Consider the following 16,797-nt stretch of genomic DNA (forward strand, 5'->3'; position numbering starts at 1 on the left):
ATTCGCCTTCCTGATTACCTGCTGCACCTGCAAACTAACTTTTTGGGATTCATGCACAAGGACTCCAAAAGAGTTTCATGCACAAGGACCCCCAGGTCCCTCTGCACCTCAGCATGTTGTAATTTCTCCCCATTCAAATAATATTCCCTTTTACTGTTTTTTTTCCCAAGGTGGATGACCTCACACTTTCCGACATTGTATTCCATATTGTATTACAGCTGGTCCATTAACAATGGGCCATGGAAAGAGCATTTCAGAAAAGGTTTAATGGCCCAGGGCAGTGTGGGATGGAGTCAGTTAGTATCCTCTGTCTTGTGGCGTAGGAATCACAGAATCATACAACACTGAAGGAGGCCATTCGGCCCACTGTGCCTGTGCCAGCTCTTTGAAAGAGCGATCCAATTAGTCCCACTCCCCCTGCTCTTTCCCCATAGTCCTGCAGTTTGAAGTTTTTACCCAATTCCCTATTGAATCTGCTTCCACTGCCCTTTCAGGTAGTGCATTCCAGTGGTATGCTGACTGTAATTTGACTGTAAGCACAGATATGAACTTTGTGACAGTGCTGTACCCTTAAGTCTAGAAGTCTTAGTGTTATTGTCAAACCTTATTATTGTTTGCATTGCACTGCGAAAAAGAAAGCACCATTAGAACAATTACTGATAAATGAGGGCTAATGGAATATTACAAAAAAAGTGACAATTACTTATACAGAACTCAAAAAGAGTACAGCTATTTTATAGTAAACCTCCAGTGATTGAAATTACTGTTATATCATTATAAGATGGCATGCTTGTTACAACAAGCAAGCCAGCAGTTTACTTGCTTTTAGTGCATACTTGAGCACCCTTTATCTGAAAAGATAAAAGGGAAACCAACGGTCTCAGTCATGGATTGTAAGATGAGGCTGAGATGTACTGTGAAAGTAAGTTCAGCCAGTTAGTTTCCCCCACATAGATACGGTGCTGGAGGGGATGGATACCGATTCTAATAGGAAGACTTTGGTGCTGGATTTCTTGAGTGTTGTCACAATTGCACCTGTCCAGGCGAACGATGAATATTCCGTCGCAAGCGTGATGGCGATGCCGGAGACCCTTTGTGAGGTCAGGAGCTGAGCCCCTCGTTACAGAGTACGCCGCCTCAGTCCTGCTCCTGTAGTCACGGTGTTGGTATGACTGGTCTTGTGATGCTTCTGATGAATGGTCACCGCCCCACTCCCCACCTGCCCAAGATGTTGATGCTGGGGAATTTGCCCGTCGTGGTGTTATTCATGGACTCCATACCTCGGAAGCATATGATCAGCAAGGACAGACATCGACGATGAGATCCAACACCGCCTCCAGTGTGCCAGCGCAACCTTCGGCCGCCTGAGAAAGAGAGTGTTCGAAGACCAGGCCCTCAAATCTGGCATCAAGCTCATGGTCTACAGTGCTGTAGTAATACCCGCCCTCCTGTATGACCCAGAGACGTGGACCATGTAAAGTAGACATCTAATATCGCCGAAGAAATATCACCAACGATGTCTCCGCTAGAGCCTGCAAATCCCCTGGGATCAGGCCAAGATCCCCAGCAGTAAAGCACTGACCACACTCGACCAGCTCCGTTGGGCGGGCCACATTGTTCACATGCCTGACACAAGACGCCCAAAGCAAGCGCTCGACTCGGAACTCCTACACAACAAGCGAGCCCCAGGTGAGCAGAGGAAACATTTCAAGGACACCCTCAAAGCCTCCCTGATAAAGTGTAACATCCTCACCGACACCTGGGAGTCCCTGGCCAAAGACCGCCCTAAGTGGAGGAAGAGCATCCGGGAGGGCGCTGAGCACCTCGAGTCTCGTCGCCGAGAGCATGCAGAAAGCAAGTGCAGGCAGCGGAAGGAGCGTGCGGCAAACCAGACTCCCCACCCACCCTTTCCTTCAACACTGTTTGTCCCACCTGTGACCGAGACTGTAATTCCCGTATTGGATTGTTCAGTTGCCTAAGAACCCACTTTTAGAGTGAGTCATGTATGTACTTTCGGGATTACTAGCCACTAGATGGCGTCACTGTTGGAGGCCATTGGGCTGCACGCACGGGTGTGCAGCCGAAGTATAAAAGACCAGCCATTTTGTATATAAGCACTTTGGGCCTTAATAAAGCAGAGCCAAGGTCATACCTCTTGGAGTTAAACAGTACTCAGTCTAACAGTTATTGCATACACGAGTCTTCCTCGATTTCGAGGGACTGTCTATGATGATAGTGGACGTGATGGAGTTTAACCTTGTTGGAGATGGTTCACACCTGGTACTTGTGAGATAAAAGACATAATAAAATAATTACATATTTTGTTTGAGCTTGACTCAATCTTGCATAAAAATGTATTATAAAGTTTTGATCCCTGCTTCTACAGCACTTTATAATCTTCTTGTGGTGCGACTGTTCATCACCAACGCCTTAGTGTAGTAATAATATTTGTTGATAAAACGTACTCAGAGATAATCCAGGCTAGTGCAGGACAATTGGCTCCAGCTGGACTGAGCAGGTGAGGAGAAGGTATTCACAAGCTTCTGAGATGAGGCACATTGTATTTCCTAGATAAGCTTAACTACATTCAATAGGATTTGTCAGAACTTAGTCTCGCAGTTTGAAAATTAGTGGCAGGTGGTATTGTGAGCTCCAAGGATAGATGCGCTGTACACACTCCCAGTACCTGAGCAACACTGGCAACACAAGAGTTGGAATCTGAGCTGTGGTGTTGTTAGATTAGCAATGTCACAATTCACAAATCAAAGCAGAAACTTCAGATAATTGTAATTATATGATACAAAATCATCACCAAGGAATCAAAGTAGTTGAGATGAATAGTACAGATGCATTTAAGGGGAAACTCGATAAGTTTCCTACATTCATCATCATCATAGGCTGTCCCTCTGAATCGAGGAAGATTTGCTTCCACTCTTAAAAATGAATCCTTAGGTGGCTGAACAGTCCAATACGAGAACCTGTCACAGGTGGGACAGATAGTCGATGAGGGTAAGGGAGGGTGGGACAGGTTTGCCGCAAGCTCGTTCCGCTGCCTGCGCTTGTTTTCTGCATGCTCTCGGTGATGAGACTCGAGGTGCTCAGCGCCCTCCCAGATGCTCCTCCTCCACTTAGGGTGGTATTTCTCCAGCGACTTGAGGTGTCTACTGTACATGGTCCATGCCTCTGAGCGTTACAGGAGGGCGGGTATTACTATAACCCTGTAGACCATGAGCTTGGTGGCAGATTTGAGGGCCTGGTCTTCGAACACTGTTTTCCTCAGGCAGCCAAAGGCTGCCCTGGCGCACTGGAGGCGGTGTTGAATCTCATCGTCGATGTCTGCGCTTGTTGATAAGAGGCTCCGGAGGTATGGGAAATGGCCCACGTTGTCCAGGGCTGTGCCGTGGAACTTGATGACTGTGCGACGAGGACAGGCTGGTGGAGGACCTGTCTTACGTATGTTTAGCGTAAGGCCCATGCTTTCGTACGCCTCAGTAAGTACGTTACCTGGAGTTCAACCTCTGTATGTGCGCAGACGTTATTCCTACATTACAACAGTGACTACACTTCAAAAAGTACTTTGTTGGCTGTAAAGCGCTTTGGGTCGTCCGCTGGTCGTGGAAGGTGCTATAGAAATGCAAGTCTTTCTTTCTTTTCTTTCTTTCATGTGAGGGAGAAGGGAATAGAGGGTTACGCTGATAGTTAGATGAGGAAGGATGGGAGTGGAGCATAAATGTCGGCATGGACTGATTGGGCTGAATGGCCTGTTTCTGTGCCGTATATCCTAAGTTGAGGTAGTTCACTGGCATTGAGTTCAAAATTGAATGGATCATTTTTTGAATTGGTGCATTTTTTTCCCAAATCTGATTTTGATTCCAGTTGGAGATTTAGTTGTGATCATGTAGATGTCTTTGATCGCCATTTAGTCATGCTCTTAGCTTAATTGTTGCAGTACTTGCCACATCGCAGATGAAAGTCAAAGACGATGATGGTGGCAAGGGTAGAAATCAGTCATCGACATTACTTACAGCCCGTAACGACAACTTTAATATGTTCACACTGAATATTTCAACTTCCCAAATTAAAACGTTGCAAAAGGTCAGAGCTATTTGAGATATATATAAAACAAATTTGATTTGAACATCTTTTATGCATCTTTTTAAAATTGCAGTCAAAGTAGTTAAGCAAAAATGATCCTGCCTCATTGTCAATTACTGATCTAACGATGAATTACTTAAATCATAGAGATTGTGATTAATGGCATTTATTTTATAAGAACTATATTGCACCTTATGCTTTGGAACAGTCGAAATTGATCTAGTGGTCTTTGGAACATGTGACTATTGGGATTAATATCATGATTAAAAGAGACCATTGTAGCACTAGAACTGGAATTTTTTTATAAGGGTGATGCTGTTACTTTCATAAGAAGATAAGAAATAGGAGCAGGAGTAGGCCATACGGCTCCTCAAGTCTGCTCCGCCATTTAATAAGATAATGGCTGATCATCGACCTCAACTCCACTTTCCCGCCCCATCTCCATATCCCAGACTCCAAAAATCTGTTTATCTCAGTCATGAATATATTCAGAGACTCAGCATCCACAGCCCTCTGGGGCAGAGAATTCCAAAGATTCATAACCCTCTGAGTGAAGAAATTCCTCCTTATCTCAGTCTTAAATGGTCTACCCCTTATCCTGAGACTGTGCCCCCTAGTTCTAGACACTCCAGCCAGGGGAAACAACCTCTCAATCAACCCTGTCAATCCCCTTAAGGATCTTGTATGTTTCAATCTGATCACCTCTCATTCTTCTAAACTCCAGAGAGTATAGGCCCAATCTCTCATCATAAGACAGCCCTCTCATTCCAGGAATCAATCTTGTGAACCTTCAATGCACCGCCTCCAAGGCAAAAATATCCTTCCCTAGATAAGGAGACTAAAACTGTGCACAGTACTCCAGGTGTGGTCACACCAAGGCGTCTTTGCTCTTGCACTCCAACCCCTTTGCAATTAAGGACAGCATGCCATTTGCCTTCTTATTGCATGCTGTACCTGCATGCTCGCTTTCTGTGTTTCTTGCACGAGAACACCCAAATCTCTCCGACATTTAAAAGTTTTTCACAATTGAAAAAATATTATGTTTTTCTATTCTTTCTACCAAAATGAATAACCTGACATTTCCCTACCTTACACTCCATCTGCCAGCTTGCTACCCACACACTTATTTTATCTATATCCCTTTGCAGACACTTTGTGTTCTCCTCATAGCTTACTGTCCCACCTAGCTTTGTATCATCAGTAAACTTGGATACATTACACTTGGTCCCTTCATCTCGGTCATTAATATAGATTGTAACTAGCTGAGACATGAGCATTGATCCTTGTGGCACCCCACTAATTACAGCCTGCCAACCTGAAAAAGACCCATTTATCCCTGCTCCCTGTTTTGAATATAAAGCTTTGAAGGAGGGTTAAGTCTTCAGACAATTTTCCTTGAAAACTCCATTGATTCCAGGCCGCAGAGTGGCCCACGAACTTGGGGTATCAATGAGCTGTGCCTTAAAGAAAGAAAGAGGTTTGCTTTTATATATAGTGCCTTTCACCAACCAGAGACTTCTGTAATTATAAGATGTAAAACCTTCACCAAGAAATCAAAGTAGTTGAGATGAATTGTACAGATGCATTTCAGGGGAAACTCGGTAAGTTTCCTACATTACAACAGTGACTACACTTCAAAAAGTACTTTGTTGGCTGTAAAGCGCTTTGGGACGTCCGGTGGTCATGGAAGGTGCTATAGAAATGCAAGTCTTTCTTTCTTTTCTTGCTTTCATAAGAACATAAAAAATAGGAGCAGGAGTAGGCCATATGGCCCCTCAAGCCTACTCCGCCATTCAATAAGATCTGATCATGGACTCAGGTCCACTTCCCCGCCCGCTCCCCATAACCCCTTATACCCTTATTGTTTAAGAAACTGTCTATTTCTTTCTTAAATTTATTCAATGTCCCAGCTTCCACAATTCTCTGAGGCAGCGAATTCCACAGATTTACAACCCTCTGAGAGAAGAACTTTCTCCTCATCTCTGTTTTAAATGGGCGGCCCCTTATTCTAAGATTAGTTCTAATCTCCCCTATCAGTGGAAACATCCTCTCTGCATCCACCTTATCAAGCCCACTCATAATCTTAAACATTTTGATAAGATCACCTTTCATTCTTCTGAATTCCAATGAGTAGAGGCCCAACCTCCTCTCATAAGTCAACCCCCTCATCCCCGGAATCAACCTAGTGAGCCTTCTCTGAACTGCCTCCAAAGCAAATATATCCTTTCGTAAATATGGAAACCAAAACTGCACGCAGTATTCCTGGTGTGGCCTCACCAATACCCTGTATAACTGTAGCAAGACTTCCCTGCTTTTATACTCCATCCCCTTTGCAATAAAGGCCAAGATAACATTGGCCTTCCTGATCATTTGCTGTACCTGCATACTATCCTTTTGCATTTCATGCACATGTATCCCCCAGGCCCCGCTATACTGCGGCACTTTACAATTTTTCTCCATTTAAATAATAACTTGCTCCTTGATCTTTTTTCTGCCAAAATTCATGACCTCACACTTTCCAACATTATACTCCATCTGCAAAATTTTTGCCAACTCACTTAGCCTGTCTGTCCTTTTGCAGATTTTTTGTGTCTTCCTCACACATTGCTTTTCCTCCCATCTTTGTATCATCAGCAAACTTGGCTACATTACACTCAGTCCCTTCTTCCAAGTCGTTAATATAAATTGTAAATAGTTGGGGTCCCAGCACTGATCCCTGCGGCACCCCACTAGTTACTGGTTGCCAACCAGAGAATGAACCATTTATCCTGACTCTGTTTTCTGTTAGTTAGCCAATCCTCTATCCGTGCTAATATATTACCCCCAACCCCGTGAACTTTTATCTTGTGCATTAACCTTTTATGTGGCACCTTGTCAAATGCCTTCTGGAAGTCCAAATATACCACATCTACTGGTTCCCCTTTATCCACCCTGTTCGTTACATCCTCGAAGAACTCCAGAAAATTTGTCAAACATGACTTCCCCTTCATAAATCCATGCTGACTCTGCCTGACTGAAGTTTGCTTTTCCAAATGTCCTGCTATTGCTTCTTAAATAATGGACTCCAACATTTTCCCAACCACAGATGTTAGGCTAACTGTTCTATAGTTTCCTGCTTTTTGTCTGCCTCCTTTTTTAAATAGGGGCATTACATTTGCAGTTTTCCAATCTGCTGGGACCTCCCTAGAATCCAGGGAATTTTGGTAAATTGCAACCAATGCCAGCCGTTACTTCTCTTAAGACCCTAGGATGCATGCCATCAGATCCAGGGGATTTTATCTTCCTTTAGTCCCATTATCTTACTGATTACCACTTCCTTAGTGATTGTGATTGTATTAAGTTTCTTCCCCTATAGCCCCTTGGCTATCCACTGTTGGGATATTGTTAGTGTCCTCATGTGAGGGTGAAGGGAATCGAGGGTTATGCTGATAGTTAGATGAGGGAGGAGGCTGGAGTGGGACGGCATTCATCACAGCCAATTAAATAAAGTGTAGGCACTGTTCTAATTATAGGGAAACGCAGCAGCCAATTTGCACAAAGCAAAATCCCACAGATAAATGACCTGTTTTGGTGATGATGGTTGGGGGATAAATATTGGCCCCAGGACACTGGGAATAACTCCCCTGCTCTTCTTTGATCAGTGACCATTGGATCTTTTATCTTCACCTGAGAGGGAAGACGGGGCCTCGGTTTAACGTCTCATCTGAAAGGTCGCACCTCTGACAGTCCAGTCGACCTTCAGTCCTGCGCTGCAGTGTCAGTTTAGATGAGTGGGGACTTGAACTCATGACCTTCTGATTCAGAGGAAAGAGTGTTACCACTGAGCCAAGGCTGACCTCTGGATTGCTATTACCCATGTTCACATTTGCTAATGTTTAAAAAATAAATTTAATCTCCAGTGTGAGGGAAGTTGGAAAGGGTTAACCACTTAGAAAGACCGGAGAACAGTAGGCTCCGTCACACAAAGATACATTTGATGACCTTCTAGTGCCTAGTTCAAGACTAGAATTGGGAGAGCCTTGAGAACATTCGGCTTGCTAACAAGTAATGGTGCATGGCCCAAACACACCTGATGGAATAAGAGGCAAATAAAATTACCTTTAAGCTGCCACTTTCATGTAGCTGCATATAGGTTTTGGCTGTGTTGTACCACAAAAGAAGCAGTTTTATTTAAGAGTCTAGTCCCAGTATTACTTGGCAGTTAAAATGTATTAACCTGTGAGTATGCTCACAAGTTTACATAGAAAATAGGAGCAGTAGCAGGTCATTCGGCCCTTCGAGTCTGCACCTTCATTCAGTATGATCATGGGTGATCCTCTATCTCAACACCATATTCCCGCTTTTTCTCCATACCCCTTGATGCCTTTTGTTTCTAGAAATCTATCTATCTCCCTCTTAAATATATTCAGTGACTTGGCCTCCACAGCCTTCTGTGGTAGAGAATTCCACAGGTTCACCACCCTCTGAGTGAAAACATCTCAGTCCTAAATGTCCTACCCCGTATCCTGAGACTGTGACCCCTTGTCCTAGACTTCCCAGCCCGGGGAAACATCCTTCCCGCATCCAGTCTGTCCAACCCAGTCAGAATTTTATACGTTTCAATGAGATTCCCCTCTCATTCTTCTAAAATCTAGTGAATACTGGCCTAGTCGACCCAATCTCTCCTCATATGACCAGTCCTGCCATCCCAGGAATCAGTCTGGTGAACCTTCGCTGCACTCCCCTCTATAACAAGTATATCCTTTTTTGGGTAAGGAGACCAAAACTGCACACAATACTCTCACCAAGGCCCTGTATAACTGTAGTAATACATCCTTGCTCCTGTACTCAAATCCTCTTGCAATGAAGGTTTGTCGAGCTGTTGCACTGTGAGTGGTTTAGCCAGTCACGTGCTGTTCACAAGACTCAATAAAACCCCGGCCAGTTGGGTCTCGGTCATCCTAGTGGATGGACTGGTAATGTGTAGTGTGATTGGTAAATCTCTGTTCATAAACCAACTAGTCCTTAATAGCAATGTGTTGCTATGAATTCTTTAGCAAAGAACCCATGAAGCAAATACATTACAGCAGTCTGGTTCCAGTTTTGCTACTGAGGGTACTATAGCCGAGCATCTTCGCAGGCTGTCTGACACCTCAAGCGCTTTGCACCAGCTGGATTATAACTCCAGTAAAACATGCTGAGGTGGGTCGCTTCCAAATAGAATTGATTGGATCTTCTGAGCAATTTATGACATTAGTAATGAATCTTTGTAGCGTTCTGAGAATATGGACACTGCTCCCTGAAAAAATAACCATCCTATGTGAGCATACAAGCACAAATAGGCGAAGCTTTCTCTTGCCAGGTTAGTGTGCAAGTTTAAAAAAAAATCTATTCATTCACAGGATGTGGGCATCGCTGGCAAGGCTGGCATTTATTGCCCATCCCTAATTGCCCTCGAGAAGGTGTGGTGAGCCACCTTCTTGCACTGCTGCAGTCCATCGTAGCAGGCTTTTTTGGGGGATGCGACAGAGTAGCTTGCTAGTGACCATTTCAGAGGGCAGTTACGAGTCATGGCAGCCGAAATTGCCCCTCTCCTTAAGGCCTGTTACCAACACAAAGCGGCGGCCACGCTGCGGAGTGGAGTGGCCGGCGACTTTTGGTGAAATGGCCGCTGCTAGCCCAATTGCCCTCCCGAGCTTTCCCGCCGGTGCCCCGATATTCTCCACCCCACCCCCCACCCGACCCCCGCCACTGCTCCGCTGTTGCCGATCTGCGGTAAGTGCGTCATCACCGTGCGCACCGCCGATCTACACCCCCGCCGGCGACATTCTCCTCGGAAAATCTTCGGCCGGCCCGGCAGTGCCGAAACAAGCTTTTTCCCGGTGGTCCAGTGAGGCTGTGGCCTTCTGCAATGGCGATGCGACTTCCCTTAAAGGGGAGGGCGCACTGCCGCTGCCACCATGTTATCTTCTTTTTCGTCCGACTGCCACATCGGCCCGACAAGTAAGCCCCCGGGTTCGGCCGGGCCGCCAGCAGGCAATCTGGCACCCCCCCTCTTGGGTGCCAGGCCACTGGCCCGACCGAAACCCTCCCTGGTGGCCCAGTGGGCCGAAGTTTTATAATCGCGGAGGCTCTCCCCTTTAAATGAAGAGGAGAGCCGTGGTGACGCGGCACCGTGATGATGTCATCGCGGCGGTCACTCCGCACCCAACTTCCGCCCCACAGTTGTGTAACTGCTGCCGACCCGCCCCTCTCGTGTGGTCACCGCCCCCATTATGATCGAGTCCCGAATGCCGCTCAAGAGGTTACCTGAACCGCAGCTGCGGTCAAAACCACCGAAACAGGGTGGGGGCGCTTCGTTTCGGACGAGGGCAATTTATACCCCACAGAATCATAGACATTTACGACACAGAAGGAGGCCATTCGACCCATTGTGTCTGTGCCGCCCGAAAAAGCGCTATCCAGTCTAATCACGCTTTCCATCATTTGGCCCGTAGTCCTGTAGGTTATGACACTTCAAGTGCACATCCAAGTTCTCTTGAAATGTGATGAGCATTTCTGCCTTTACCTTACTTTCAGGCAGACATTGCTGTGGGTCTGGATTCACATATCGGCCAGACCAGGTAAGGGCGGCAGATTTCCTTCCGTAAAGGACATTAGTGAACCAGTTGGGTTTTTACAACAATCTGGTAGTTTCATGGTCACCATTATTGACACTAGCTTTTTAATTCAAGATTAATTTAATTAATTGAATTTAAATTCCCAAACTGCCATTGTGGGATTTGGGCACACATCTCCAAAGTAACCGTCCAAGGCCTCTTGAATACTGATCCAGTAAAATCTCCACTCTGCTACTGTACCCGTATTGAAGTCAAGGCTAGGCACAGTTCACAGTATAACTCTGATCTTGCTAGCTATTTTCACCCTCTACAGCTACCAGTCACTGAGCGGTTGTGCAGTATAATTGCAGCCTTAAATATGGGTATGGCAGAGAGACACGTTATCGCCCCAATTCCCACAACAAGTCTGTGCTGAGGCATATAATGAACTTTTTACAGGGACATGTTTTAGATTTGATCTCCGTTTTTATTCCAGTTACACTTCAAATTAAATCATGTAGCATTAATTGCAGTCAATGTCATCACATCAACAAACTTCATGGCACCTCAATGTTTGCAAACCTGGCAAAGCATCTTGGCCTTTATTGTAAAGGGGATGGAGTATAAAAGTAGCGAAGTCTTGCTCCAGTTATAGAGAGTATTGGTGAGGCCACACCTGGAATACTGCGTGCAGTTTTGGTTTCCATATTTACGAAAGGATATACTTGCTTTGGAGGCAGTTCAGAGAAGGTTCACTAGGTTGATTCCGGGGATGAGGGGGTTGACTTATGAGGAAAGGTTGAATAGGTTGGGCCTCTACTCATTGGAATTCAGAAAAATGAGAGATGATCTTATCGAAACGTATAAGATTATGAGGGGGCTTGACAGGGTGGATGCAGAGAGGATGTTTCCATTGATAGGGGAGACTAGAACTAGGGGGCATAATCTTAGAATAAGGGGCCGCCCATTTAAAACTGAGATGAGGAGGAATTTCTTCTCTGAGTGTTGTAAATCTGTGGAATTCGCTGCCTCAGAGAACTGTGGAAGCTGGGACCTTGAATAAATTTAACACCGAGATAGACAGTTTCTTAACCGATGAGGGATTAAGGGGTTATGGGGAGCGGGCAGGGAAGTGGACCCGAATCCATGATCAGATCAGCCATGATCGTATTAAATGGTGGAGCTGGCTCGAGGAGCCATATGGCCTACTCCTGCTCCTATTTATTATATTCTTATGTTAAAGACATAGAAACATAGATATTTACAGCATAGAAGGAAACCATTTCTGCCCATCGTGTCCGCTCCGGCCGACAAAGAGCTGCATGGCCCTTCATCAGCAGCCCTAAAGGTTACATACAAACCCATGAACAATGATGGAAAGGCAAAAAGCCCAACCATTCCACCCCACACCACTGCGACACCCCTTACACTAAAAACATTCTACACTCCACCCCAACCGGAGCCATGTGATCTCCTGGGAGAGGCAAAAAAACAGATAAAAACCCAGGCCAATGTAGGGAGAAAAAAATCTGGGAAAATTCCTCTCCGACCCATCCAGGTGATCGAAACTAGTCCAGAAGATCACCTGGCCATATTCTATTCCCTGCAGTACATACATCTTTAATAAATAAAAAACAACAACGGTAAATGCTGGAAACACTTAGCAGGCCGGTCAGCATCTGTGGAGAGAACAGGGGAGTTGAAGTCTCAGGTGTGGTTCTTTTATCAGACATGGGAATAAATACAAATGATAAAGGAACAGAACTGTAATATAGACCTCCACCTGGTGGATGACTGTGGTAATGCCACTGCTGATGTGAATACAATAAAGGATCATGTGACAAGGTCATATGACAAGTTCCTGCAGAGCCATCTTGTGTACGTGTGTGTTTGTGATGTTGTAAAGAATATATCACAAGAACGAGGGAAAGAACAACCAGAGGCATACATGCATCGAATGTTCTGTACAGTGCTTAATGGGAAACAGGAGATAGTTTCCTGTTTTGCATTTAAGCACTTTACAGGTCATTCTATTTCCACTCTAGTGTGTGTCTGCATGTGTGCATGTGTGTGGGTATATTTCCAGTCCCTTCCCTTTGTACTTCTTTAAATGCTAACCGTCTGTATTTTTCTCAGTCCTCACGAAGAATCCACAACGGAACCATTAACTCCTCTACAAAAGCAAAAAATTGTGGTGCTGGAAATTTGAAATAAAAACAAAAAATGCTGGAAATCTCAGCAAGTCAGGCAGCGTCTGTGGGAGAGAGAAACCGAGTTAATATTTCAGGGCGATGTCCCGTCGTCAGAACTTGAGAAAGTTCGAGGTGTACCAGGCTTTAAGCAAGCGCAGAGGCAGGGAAAGGGGAGAGAGCTGGAAATAACAAAAGGGAAAGACTGTGATAGGGAGGAAGGCAGGAGAGATTAAATGACAAAACGGGTGATGATGTGAGGCAAAAGGAGATGGTAATGGGACAGGTGAAGAAACGCATCATCATTGGCAGTCCCTCGAAATCGAGGAAGACTTGCTTCCACTCTAAAAGTGAGTTCTCAGGTGACTGTACAGTCCAATACGGGAATTACAGTCTCTGTCACAGGTGGGACAGACAGTGGTTGAAGGAAAGGGTGGGTGAGGAGTCTGGTTTGTCGCACGCTCCTTCCACTGCCTGCGCTTGCTTTCTGCATGCTCTCGGCGACGAGACTCGAGGTGCTCAACGCCCTCCCGGATGCTCTTCCTCCACTTAGGGCGGTCTTTGGGCCAGGGATTCCCAGGTGCCGGTTGGTATGTTGCATTTTATCAAGGAGACTTTGAGGGAGTCCTCGAAACGTTTCCTCTGCCCAGCTAGAAACTAAAGATGGGTCAAGAGGAGGGCTTCTCTCCAGCGATGCTGACTGACCTAAGTGCTTCTCTCAGTTTCTCGTTCTAATTCAAATTCTCAGCTTCTGCAGATTCTTTGCTTGTTTTTGACGCTCCTTTGGGAGTTGGACAGGAAGAATGTACATTCATCACTGGATTAAGGTCTGCAGTGATCAACATTCAGGCCGCATTTCAAATGTCACGTGGGTCTGGCTGCGTTATCATCTGAAAAAGCATTGGCGTGTTGGAGAGAATTCAAAGAAAAGAGCAACACAAATAATTCTACGACTTGCGGCTCTACATTGTGATAAGAGACTTAGGAAACTGAACTTAAGCTCATCAGAAAAAAGGAGATTGACAGGAGACATGATCTCGGGTTTAAGGATATTCCGAGAAATGGATCGCGTGAACGCAGGCAGATTATTTAGCCTGTGCTGTGAACTCAGAGCAAGAGGGCACAAGAATATAGAATTAATAAACCTCCAGAAAGACTTTAGATAAGAACTGGTTCACCACACTTGCGAGTGTATATGCGGGACTGACGCAAAAGCAGTTAATGCTGTGGTGAGTGCCACCTTTAAAGGGAAGAGATGCATGAATGTCTGGTTTGAGCAGGGATTGAGCGATTTAAGGATACGTGCAGCAGGCAAAGGAACTCAAATGTTGCGTGGAATAGGATGATTGCTGAGCTGCTGAAGTCATTGAACTAGCAAAGCCAAATACGATTTAAATGGAGAGAGACTACAGAGTGCTGCGGTACAGAGGGATCTGTGTGTCCTCGTACATGAAACACAACGTTAGCATGCAAGTAATTAGGAAGGCAAATGGAATGTTGGCCCTTATTGCCAAGGGGATGGAGTATAAAAGTAGGGAAGTCCTGCTACAACTGTACAGGGCATTGGTGAGACCACACCTGGAGTACTGCGTAGAGTTTTGGTCTCCTTATTTAAGAAGGAATATACAGGAAACTCTCATTTATCCGGATACGAATTTAACGGAAAACCCGCCCTAACGGAATTTAAAATATTGTGTCGCCACTTCTCACTGGCAGACGGCCCTGCACGTAACACTTCGACATATATCTTATCCAGATCCTTCTGTTGCAAAATCACTAATAATTGCACAACGTGACACTCACCACAAGCAAGGACTCAGAAAATCTACCGTAAAAATCTAAAAACTGAATACACAAGTTCACCCTCCTCTGCCCTTGCTTTGCTGGTGTGTGTGTGCATGCAAGCTGCTGGAGCAGCTGTCTCTGGCGGCCGCCGCTGATGTTGGTAACGGGGGCAGTGCCAGCACCGGGTTCCTGGCACAGAACGCAGCCCAGAGAGCGCACTCCGGAAGCCCGGAGCTAGACAATCTCCTCCTCGAGGCCACTTGCAGCCACTCCCAGTGCAGCATTCGTCCCTCCGTGATTACTGTCCGGGGGAAGTACATGCACGCTGGCAAAGCGATCCCTTTTCTTCTGCAGAAACGAGTGTCACACATGAACCATTTGCCTCGCACGTTCTCACATTGAAACCACTCAGAACTCTTCTTGCAATTAGTTACTTCAGATGCAGAGACTATTAAGTAGGTGATCACTAACAGACCCGTGGGAATTTTGATTTCCAATGAGTTGTTAAATATATGTACAAATATTAACTTTAAAATATAAACTCGCCCTATTGGAAAATTCGTTTACCTGGAATTGCAGAATCCCGAGCGATCCGGATAAACGAGAGTTTCCTGTATTTGCATTGGAGGCAGTTCAGAGAAGGTTCACGAGGTTGATTCCTGGGACGAAGGGGTTGGCTCATAAGGAAAGGTTGAGCAGGTTGGGCCTATACTCATTGGAGCTTAGAAGAATGAGAGGTGATCTTATTGAAACATTCAAGATTTGAGGGGGCTTGACAGGGTCGATGCCGAGAGGATGTTTCCCCTCGTGGGGGAATCTAGAACTAGGGGGCATAGTTTCAGACTAAGGGGTCGCCCATTTAAAACGGAGATGAGGAGGAATTTCTTCTCTCTGACGGTCGTGAATCTTTGGAATTCTCTGCCCCAGAGAGCTGTGGAGGCTGTGTCATTCAGTATATTCAAGGCAGAGATGGACAGATTCTTGAACTATATGGGAGTCGAGGGTTATGGCGAACAGGCAGGAAAGTGGAGTTAAGGTCGAAGATCAGCCATGATCTTATTGAATGGCGGAGCAGGCTTGAGGGTCCGTATGGCCTTCTCCTGCTCCTATTACTTATGTTTTTATGTTATGTTACCCAAACCTTATTTAAGGCTGTACAATATTGGATTAAGTACAGATTAATATTCTGGATATTTTATTCGATTTAATATGAGAGAAATTTTGCAGAAACTTTTCTCAAGACTTAAATATTTTGGGTCGAGTGCACAATCGAGTAGATCGGACATGGTTTTGTGGAAAGAAAGAAAGAACTTGCATTTCTATAGCGCCTTTCACAACCACCGGACGTCGCAAAGCTCATTACAGCCAATGAAGTACAGTTGAAGTGTAGTCACTTTTATAATACAGGAAACGCGGCAGCCAATTTGCACACAGCAATCTCCCACAAACACCAATACGACAAAGACCAGATAATCTGTTTTAGTGATGTTGATTGAGGGATAATTATTGGTCAGGACACCGGGGATAACTCCCCTGCTCTTCTTTGAATTAGTGCCGTGGGATCTTTTACGTCCACCTGAGAGGGCAGACGGGGCCTCGGCTTAACATCTCATCCGAAAGACGGCACCTTTGACAGTGCAGCGCTCCCTCAGTCCTCCTCTGGGAGTGTCGGACGGGATTTTGTGCTCAAGTCTCTGGAGTGGGACTTGAACTCGCAACCTTCTGACCCCGAGGCGAGGGTGCTGCCCACTGAGCCGCAGCATGATACAGCACTGCACAACTAGGTGCAAAGGAAAGCTTCGACCTCTAACCTCAGAGCTTCTCTTACTGCGTCAACATGGTATTTTTTTCCCTGGGTTTGTGGCGTTTTCCCAGAGTATCCACGGTTCCTCTGCTGAGATTACGGTGGACAAGCAGAACCCATGTGAAAATTCACCCTCTCACCCCAGTGTCTCACCCTTTGTGCCACCCAATTGCCTTTTGTTTTGAAATCGCAAGAAAATGATGTTGCCAACCCTCCAGGATTGTCCTGGAGCCTCCAGGAATTAAAAAATAATCTCCTGGACACTGCTGTGAACAACACAGGAGAAAGAAATGATAGAGCCACAATTGTGTGTTTATTTCGTTCTTTTTTTTGAACACTTTCATTT

This window comes from Pristiophorus japonicus, chromosome 2 (assembly GCF_044704955.1).
Source record: "Pristiophorus japonicus isolate sPriJap1 chromosome 2, sPriJap1.hap1, whole genome shotgun sequence".
Taxonomy (NCBI): Eukaryota; Metazoa; Chordata; class Chondrichthyes; family Pristiophoridae; genus Pristiophorus; species Pristiophorus japonicus.